The following is a 9,653-nucleotide window of genomic DNA, read 5'->3' as shown; positions in this document are numbered from 1 at the left end:
CTATGACGTAATAACTGATGATGATGATGCGGCTGTTCCCTTTAGATCGGGCGGGCTCGAACAATGTTCATGCCCAAGCCTGGGGGCATTTGCGTGTTATTGCCCCCTAAGGTAGACCTTTTTCCACCAGTCCTCTAATCGTCTCTTGGTTGCCTCGACAGACGACCTATGCGGGCCGCTGGAGGCCGTAGTCTCATTCGATGCAGGCCTGTCCGCTGGTGCGGCTGGCCTAACCTTAATGGTTTGGTGTCCATCTCTAGAAACAGAGAAGCCCAATACTTCGGCAAGCTCCAGGGAGGTTTGAAGGTCTCGGTCGTTGCCTCGTGGCCGGGTTGGCCGGAGTCCTGCACATTCCGTGGCCAACCACGGAATGTGCAGGGCCCATGACTGTTTCGTCGTGGGTCCCGCACATTCGGCACACGCTCGTGGTCACGGTGGAATCGAAGTGTCGTCTGTAAGACAGAGTCTTTAGTGCCCCGGCTCGTGCCTCAAATAGAAGACGACTACCCAGGCCGTATCGTATCGTATAGCCTAGCCTCCGAGCCGATGGTCCTCTTGTTTGCAACGTACACATCGAGCGTAGTCTTCGATTGGGGATCTTTGAGCCACTGCTGTGTTTTCTGGTCGCGAACCTTTTTGCGGACCTCTCTCTCCTATTCCGTGGCCGACGGCGCTTGGACAGGGTCGGCAAAAAACCGTACTCGCTTTCGAGCTGGTATAGGCGTTTCTGCCAGCGGGTCTGCAGCCCAGTCAGTTGAGTGTACCTGAACAGCCTTTTGGCCCACCGGCAGGTGTCCATATGTCGGATGCGACCTTCGTAGGACATTTTACTGGTAGCTTCACGGGCTTCAAAAGAGGACCATCCCAAATCACCCTGGACAGCCTCATTTGCTACTGTATCATGACAGCCTAGCGCTTGGCGCCTGTCCTCCCACTGCCTACGTTTTATGTGAGCTCGGATATCTCAAGGGACACACAGTCAAGGGATACACTAGTGGATCCACGCAGCGCCACCTTGCTTGAGTCAGCGTCGCCGCCGACTCGTCTTGCGAAGTTTCACAATGAGCGCGACGCTAGCACGCGGCGACGCCAAGGCGGACGCGTCTGGCGCTTTGCGTCGACTTTCTTCAAGCTTCGGTGTGTTGGCCGCTAGGGGCGGGTTGGAAAGCCACAAACGATGACGTCATGCGCGGGCCTTGCATTCTAGGTGACATTGGCTGAATAGTAACCTTTTTGATCTGGAGAACTAAATTGCACAGTTACATGTACATTTTAAAAGAACTGACGTACTGGCGTCTGATTGGTAGAAGCACCAATTAGACGCTGATAGGTTACCTTCATGACCTTTTAAAACGTACATGCAAATGTCCGACCAAGGTACCCAGGAGCTTTCCGATGAGCACTGTACCGGCGTGCGGTCATGTTGCACTACAGCCTGATGCACGTTAAAGACCCCCTAGGCTAGCAGTGATACTACACTGTAGTGATACTCCACTGGCCACACGGGTCACCGAGCGAGTGCGTGCGTGGCCGAATGGTCATCGTGCTTTGCTTTCGCGCGGAGACCCCTGGTTCGATTTCTGGAAGCGGACGATTCTTTTATTTATTCTTTCAGTTTAGCTTTGTCGTATGTTCGAGATCTTTGTCGGGGATCTGGTCGAGGTACGAATGATCTAAGCGCAAAACATTCTACGCCGAATGTTCCAGAAACCCATCCGGGTACAAAAGCTGCTCCGCGTGGCGGTCCAGAAGCAGTCTCGCTCTTGCGCTCGATCGTGCTACTGCGCTGACCTTCGACGCCTGCGACGCTACCTTTGTGTATTTTTGTTTTGGGCACAAGTTCGCCTCTATTAAACGTTTAGTTTGCTACTGCACTAACCGTTTCTCTGCCTGTCATTCGCGACAATATTTCTCATCTGAAGCATGTAACAATGATGTCTTACTCTAGCTGGCAGACTAAACTCACACCGTCTACGTATATAATAATAATAATAATAATATTAACAGTAGTAATAGCAATTTTTATTAACTCATTTTTAGAGTCAGGAGCAAGTTCCAGGTTTTCTGGGTCTAGACCCAGCAGTACTAGGAAGCATATATTAGATGTTTGCACATTGTCATGTGCACACACTCTCACACACACACATACACACACGCAAATTACATACCGATGACATCTTCTCCTCGACGCACAGGGTCACATTTCTGTTGGTCTTGAAAATGAGCGGGAAAACACACAATTTCATCAGAAAAAGAATCGCCCACATACGCACATGCGCAGCAGATTGAGAAGACAATAAAGACCGTAGCCGCTTCGGAAGCAGGAGCGAACTGTCGAAAACCAGTTTCCTTCTTCACCAAAAAAAGAAAAGAAAAGCACGCACACACACTTTTACACATATGTTTTTCATAAGAAAAAAGAAAAGCGTTTCATAATTTTCAGAATGAAAAAAAAACGGAAAATATATTCATGGTCACAGTTACTCTTAAATTTACTTACACAATCGCCCCCCCCCCCCCCCCCCCCCCCCCCCCCAGAAAAACAAAAGCATGTGGTTTGGTGAAAGCATGTACATCTGCTGTGTGATTTCGTTCCCGTAATGGCCGAATTATGTGCTTCGCTGCTTTCCTCATCGAGTCGCTTCAAAACGTCCTTTCGCAAAGGCACGTTTGGGCGTCAGGCGCGAGAGGTCGTGATGAATGTCTGCTTTCGAATTCGGCAGGAGACTCCGGCCGCGTTGTACCGCGAAGTTGTCAAACGAACATCCGTACTCACAGGCGTCGGACATTCAACGATCTTCTCGTGGAAGCAGCTCGCTCTGTCGACGCCAACAAAATCTGACGGTGCGTGTTCGCTGCCATCCCCGAAGCGACCCAAGAAGAGAACGTCTCCGGCAATTCCGGGAACCTCTGCACTCATTTCATCTTCAAGTGCTCAGAGGCATCATTAACGGCTACTTCCGCAAGAACGCGTCTTACTGAAAGTAAGACGCGTTCCTGATTGAGTGTTTCACGAGTTTGCTGCGTGTTATTCAGGTTCAGCGACCGCGTACTGTGCATACTACAGTCGCAAGAATGCGAGCGAAGCCAGAGTTAGAAATACGAGACCGCGCACCGTTCAAAAGGGTTTGCTCGGACGCGCGCTCGCGCAGTGCAAGCTGTGTTTCATACTGCATGCTCGTGCCCGTACATTTGCTCCACCCGCACTTGTGGTCAGACGGAGCACAGCAATGCAGCCGAAAATAATATAAATGAGTGCATTGAACCTGAATAATTTAAAAAAATGGTGCAAACAGTGTTTTTATCATAAGTTTGATGTAGGCAACGTTTCATTATCGGCTCAACGCTGAACCCCCGCAAGATTTCGTTTTGGTAGTCCCCTACGTACATGGCCGGAATCGGAAAAAGAAATGCTGTATTTCAGTTTGCATAAATAAACTAGATCGCAGAAAGCTGAAAGTATGCCGAGGTGACAGGATGCAAAAGTTGGAGAACAAATATCCATGAGAGATTCCGATAATGGAAAGAAACAGAGAGAACGCGTGTTTGCATCATATTGCACAAATTAGAATAACAGAATAATTGTGAAATAAGCCCTCACTTCGATTTTAAAAGCGAGGGCTCATTTTGCAGCAATTTATTTGCTATTGCGCCTGGTGGCACCATTCGTGCGATGTGACGCAAACGAGATATGTTCAACCTGGGTCGGGGCTCCTCATGCGTGTTTCTTTTCTATCTTTTAGCTTTTGCTACAGGTAACATGATGTCCTCAAACTTTTGCATCCCATCATCACCGCAGGCATCATATTCTAGAATACTTCCAACTTTTTGTGATGCATAGTTGATTTATGCACGCTGAAAAACAGCGTTTAAGTTTGTCTTTGAGACCAGATAGTATACATGAAGACTTGTCTCATGTCCAATTGTTTCGTAATCAGATCGACCTAAGTTTTGTTGTCAAAACTGCACAATGTGACTTTTGTTTTTCTAATTCCTCACGCAGGTCCACGGCGATGCTTTTTTTCCCAAGGTCAGCCGATCTACTCTGTGGAGAGCACTGCAGAATCTAGGCTTTCGTTTCAAGAAGCTTGGTCGGAGCTCCACCCTGCTATAGCGAACAGACCTTCTTCTGTGGCGTGCACAGTACCTGTGGGCATTCAAAGCATACAGAGCAGAAGGGCGGCCCATCTATTTCCTGGATGAAGCATGGGCAAATGCAGGATGCACTTGCTCCAAAGTGTTGAAAGATGCAACCGTGAAGGCACCGAGAGACGCCTACAATAGAGGCCTAGGTCAACCTTGGACTCAAGAATCCATCCGGGAAGGGAGGACGCGTCATCATCCTACAAAGTCAAGAAGGTAGGAGAAGCTCCTCCCACAAGCGTGATGCGCCCGTTTCAAATCTCTCCGCAGTCGAAAGAAGAGTTCACTGGAAACCCTCCTTGTTCCGCTTCAGTGGATTCCAACTTTTCTCCGATCCCACTTTTTAAGAAGGGGACCTTTGTATTTATTGCAGGGGGAACCGAGCCCCTGAAAGCAGCCTTTGTATTTATCGGAGGGGGAAGCTAATCCCCGAAAGTCGTATTTGTTTCCATCGGAGGGGCAAAACTCTAATCTCCCTCTCGTGGCTTCCGCAATGCTAAGTCAAAGTCGAAAGATAAAGCATATATGTACAGAAAGGAAAGACCCTCCTCGCGCGTTGGCCGCGACGTCACGGAAACAATGGAACGCTATTGGATGCGAAGGTGGCGGAGGGATATATGATTTCCTTTGAGGGGCATTTGCCGCTGCCTTCTTGACTTGTAACCGACTATAGTGATGATGGCTTTCTGCAAGGCGCAGCTGAAGTGTTCCGGGCCAAGGAGGGCACCGGTGACTATCGCCAGGAAATGGACGGCATGCGATTCGAGAAGCGGTTAACAGAGATGTTGTTGCCCAACATCAAGGCCGACAGCGTTATTGTCATGGACAACGCTTCTTATCACTTCGTCAAGCTGTATCTCTCCGAGTGGCAGCACGCTGAAGAAGGATGTGCAAGGCTAGCTGACGCCGCGTGGAGTTACTTGGGACTCTTCAATGTTGAAAGTAGAGCTGCTGAACCTTTGTGAAAATGGAGAGAATCAAAAGGCCGGAACTGGAGAAATGTGTGAACCCGATAGCAGATTAGCATAAACAGGTGATTCTCCGTCTGCTACCTTACCATTGTGAGCTCATTCAGATTGAGCTAGTGCGGAGTCAAGTTAAGGATTAAATCGCAAGCCAGAAAGTCACCTTCAATCTTGTGGATGTGGAAGCGCTGACCCCAGTCGCTCTGCAGCAAGTGACTTCAGAGATCTGGTCAGGTTATGTACAGTTATTCTCAAACTTAACACCGCTACTGGGTTCCCAAACATTGAGCTCTGTGTTGGCTACTTACATTTAAATTTGCCATCAAAACCTTCGGGATGCCTTTTCAGGATGGGATAGAAATGGGGAACCTAAACATCCTTGAGATAGTTCAATCGGCCGCCGCATGGACTGTCAGAAACGGCAAATGCCACGGCGGCGTTAAGTTTGAGGCGCACTTTACATCACGCCGTCGGAGTGAAGGAGCGAATGTGCACAGATGACGGACTTATCGACATCGCTATCGACAGGTTCATCATCGAGACCGATGGAGACTCTAGCACGGAAAGCACGGATGACGAAGACATGGGTTGTGACGTACTGGAGTGATGAGTCGCCACACGACTGAGCCTGGGCCAAGCGTCGGCACCTGCCACTGGCACCTTTGTTTCGCCGATGTATGAGTCCGCGAAAGCGCCGTAAGGAATCTTATAACCCTTGGTCCCCGTCTTTAGCGGGGCGATCTTTTGGAATTGCCATGAGTCGTCCAAGGGCATAGACACAGGTTCATGCGCAATTTGGATGTCCTCTCTAGCCAGGACACGTGCCAGTGCACTTGAACGATCCATGCCACGCCTAAAAGATCGCTCCACTGAAGACAGAGTCCAAGGCGTTATATATAAGATTCCTTGCGGGGTTTGCGCGGCCACATACATTGCTGAAACAAAGAGCTTTATATAGAGAATCTAAAAACAACGTACGCAAGTTTGATAATGAGCGTAGCGCGGTCGCTGAGCACTGCGACGTCAAGGATTATCGTATTGACTTTGACAACGCATGCATCATTGAGGTTGAGGCAAATCCCCGAAAGAGACTGTTTATCGAATCTTGTCAAACAAATGTCGACACAAAACTCTGGACAGCAACCGCGATCTATCAGCGACGACGGCAACTAGACAACCGGCTTGCTGGTTGTCTGGTTGCCGGTGTCGCTCATATAGGGCGGCAACCTTTCTATAGCCTTTCCACTCTGGTTTTCACCAAAGTGGAAAGGCTGAATTCCTCTAGGCGTCCTCCTTGAGGTCGTCCTAGACGTCGTCCTCTAGGCGTCCTCCTTGAGGTCGTCCTACACGTCGTCCTCTAGGCGTCGTCCTTGAGGTCGTCCTAGACGTCGTCCTCTAGGCGTCGTCCTACACGTCGTAAAGATAACAGCTTCACTGGTCCTCCATCTTCACGTGAAGTGGGAGGGCTCTACATTGTTGACGTCACAATGCTGACGTCAAAGTCAGCATTCGGCCAATCGTGGCAGGCCGACCACAGCGACGCCTTCGGTCACGCACGTGGCCTATCCGCCTCGAGATCGAACAAAGACGCCACCGTGCGGCCGGTGTTGGAAACACAAATAGTGTGGATACCGCCGCACGTCATCTGCTCTCGGCGCACGTTTAAATATTGATCCTCGACACGATGAAGGCTTGTTTTCGGGTAAACTGCGTTATTTACGTTGTGAATGCTTGTTTCTTCGAAAAGATTGTATCGTTTCACGAGTGTGGAAACACGCGAAGGCAAGGAATGCTAAGCCGGATGCTTATATAATGTTGCTACTGTGGTTGTTGTTTCGATGCTGTTTTAGAGCGCAGCTCTTAGGGGCCCGTTTCCGGCTTGAGCGGCGTCGCCGTCGCCGTCGGCGTCGGCGTAACCGCGCGGTGCATCATGGGAAATGTCCCATAATGCACCGCGCGAGCCCCCCACCGGGGTCACGTGACCTCGTGGGGGGCACGTGACCCCCCCGAGGTCACGTGACCCCGGTGCATCATGGGAAATGTCCCATAATGCACCGCGCGAGCCCCCCACCGGGGTCACGTGACCTCGGGGGGGGGGGGGGGGGGGCACGTGACCCCCCCGAGGTCACGTGACCCCCCGAAGTCACGTGACTCCCCTGAGGTCACGTGACCCCCGCCGATGTCGCGTGACCCCCAATGACGTCATCGTCACTGATGACGTCACCGGCATCTACATCGTCATCGTCATCATCACTGATGACGTCATCATCACTGATGACGTCACCGGCATCCACATCGTCATCATCACTGATGACGTCACCGGCATCCACATCGTCATCGTCATCATCACTGATGACGTCACCGGCATCCGCATCGTCATCGTCATCATCACTGATGACGTTACCGACATCCGCACCGTCATCGCCATCATCACTGATGACGTCATCAGTGACGTCACTGATGTCGTCACCGGCATCCACATCGTCATCGTCATCGTCACTGATGACGTCACCATCATCCGCATCGTCATCGTCATCATCACTGATGACGTCACCGGCATCCGCATCGTCATCATCACTGATGACGTTACCGACATCCGCATCGTCATCGTAATCATCACTGATGACGTCATCAGTGACGTCACTGATGTCGTCACCGGCATCCACATCGTCATCGTCATCATCACTGGTGAAGTCATCAGTGACGTCACTAATGACGTCATCGGTACCCGCATCGTCATCGTCACTGATGACGTCATCAGTGACGTCAGTGATGACATCATCGGCATTTGGGGGTCACGTAACCCCCAAGGTCACGTGACCCCCCAAGGTCACGTGACCCCCCTGGTTAGTTGAACCCCCCCCAATGCCCTTCCCTCCTCCTCCTCAAGAGCTGCGCTCTAATTCGGCGTTACAGGGAGTTGTAAGCGGCTTTCACTTTTTTTTGTTTTAGTTTCAGTGTTATTGCATACTATTATGGAGTACATTGCCGACGCAAAGTGATGCGTTGTCGAAGGCGACCAACTTGTGAATGCCGGGAATATTATTGAGTGCAGCGTTGTGGGCCCAACGCCAACGTCGACGAGCGTACACGTGCGGAGCTACGTACTGCAGTCGTCGGCTCTCAGCAAGGATCCCCACACTATGGATCTGGAACTCAGGAACGGTGCCACGATTGATGAAATTTCATGCACTCGAACTGCGCCGAATAACTCTTAATTGTAACTCTAACGGTCGCACACGTCTTTGAGAGATTCGCGCAATTCGTCCTCCCGATCGTTTTAAACGCTGCATACGTAAAACCCTTTATTTTTGCAATCCCAATTATTCGCAAATTAGGCGTAGTAACCTATTCGCGGATGCTAACTCTCGTGAATTCTTAAGTCTTGAATTCTGGCCTCAAAACAAGAGAGGTGTTCGCGTGCCTTTATTTTTCGATAATTTTGTAATTCACGAAAATAATGGGTTCGCGAAGGGTGTTGCAGTTGGCGGTGCAGTAACTTCGGAAGAAGAATGACTCGAGCTTCGTACGTAGCGCCCACGTCCTTTAGTGAGCTGCTAACTTTAGATGTAGTCATGCCGTTTTCATGTAGCGTGATTTGCCATTGAAAATTTGTTTTTCAAGTGAAGTTGCACGAAGCTTTCGTCACGCGGAGAGTACCAAAATTTATGGAGTGTAAACGGATAATTGATTATTGATTCTCGATAGTCCCTGTTTCTCCTTCGGTAGATTGACTTGCTGCCATCAGCCCTACTTACCGCGTACTTCCGACGGAACTTCAGGACATTTGATCAGGTGCGTCCGACACTCACGCAGGCACCGAGCGAGTCACTTCCGCTGCAGTCGATGCCTCCATTAGTGTGGCATTGTGCAGGGGGCTCGTAGGAGTGACAATTCTACAATGTTTCAAAAGTCGGATTCTCACGCAAAAATAGATTTAAAAAAAATGCAGCGGGAGTATTTATAATAAGGACAATCACACTGCCCCGTAGCGAACATCAGCGCGCACGCTTTAAGAGTACTATACTTTGGGCTACGAGTGACATATATCTAGACAGTTTTATTTTTCCACTTATTCTGGTTGTCTTGTACCGTTGGTTTAAAGTCTTCGGCGGTGAAATGTTTAGAACAAACGATGAAGGAAATCAGATCTCAGCTTCGAGAGCCACTCTTTCTTCCACGCCGGTCACTGGATATCGAAAAAAAAAACTGACCTCCGCCTAGGTGCAATAGGTATTGCACTGAGACAGTGAACAGTATACGGGACCATTTTTTGTCGAAATTGCTTCCACAATGATACTGCACGAGGCACTAAACGCGATATTCTGCAGATTCTTGTCCGCGACCGCAGATAGCCTATGGGGCAGCCATATTCCTATCCGCACAATGATGATGATGATAGCGCGACAGTAGCGCCATCTTAAGTTTGATCTCGAGGCGAATAGTACAATAACTCGTTTCACCTTATGTTGTACCGCAGCGAAGGTTAGAAGCGCGAACTCATAGCGCTGGCAGCTGCTCTTAATTCACGACAGCTTGTGCCGC

Source organism: Ixodes scapularis, unplaced genomic scaffold, assembly GCF_016920785.2.
Source record: "Ixodes scapularis isolate PalLabHiFi unplaced genomic scaffold, ASM1692078v2 PGA_scaffold11__112_contigs__length_91849675, whole genome shotgun sequence".
In the NCBI taxonomy this organism is placed as follows: Eukaryota; Metazoa; Arthropoda; class Arachnida; order Ixodida; family Ixodidae; genus Ixodes; species Ixodes scapularis.
The sequence above is the reverse complement of the archived record's forward strand: the minus strand, read 5'-3'. Positions refer to the sequence as shown.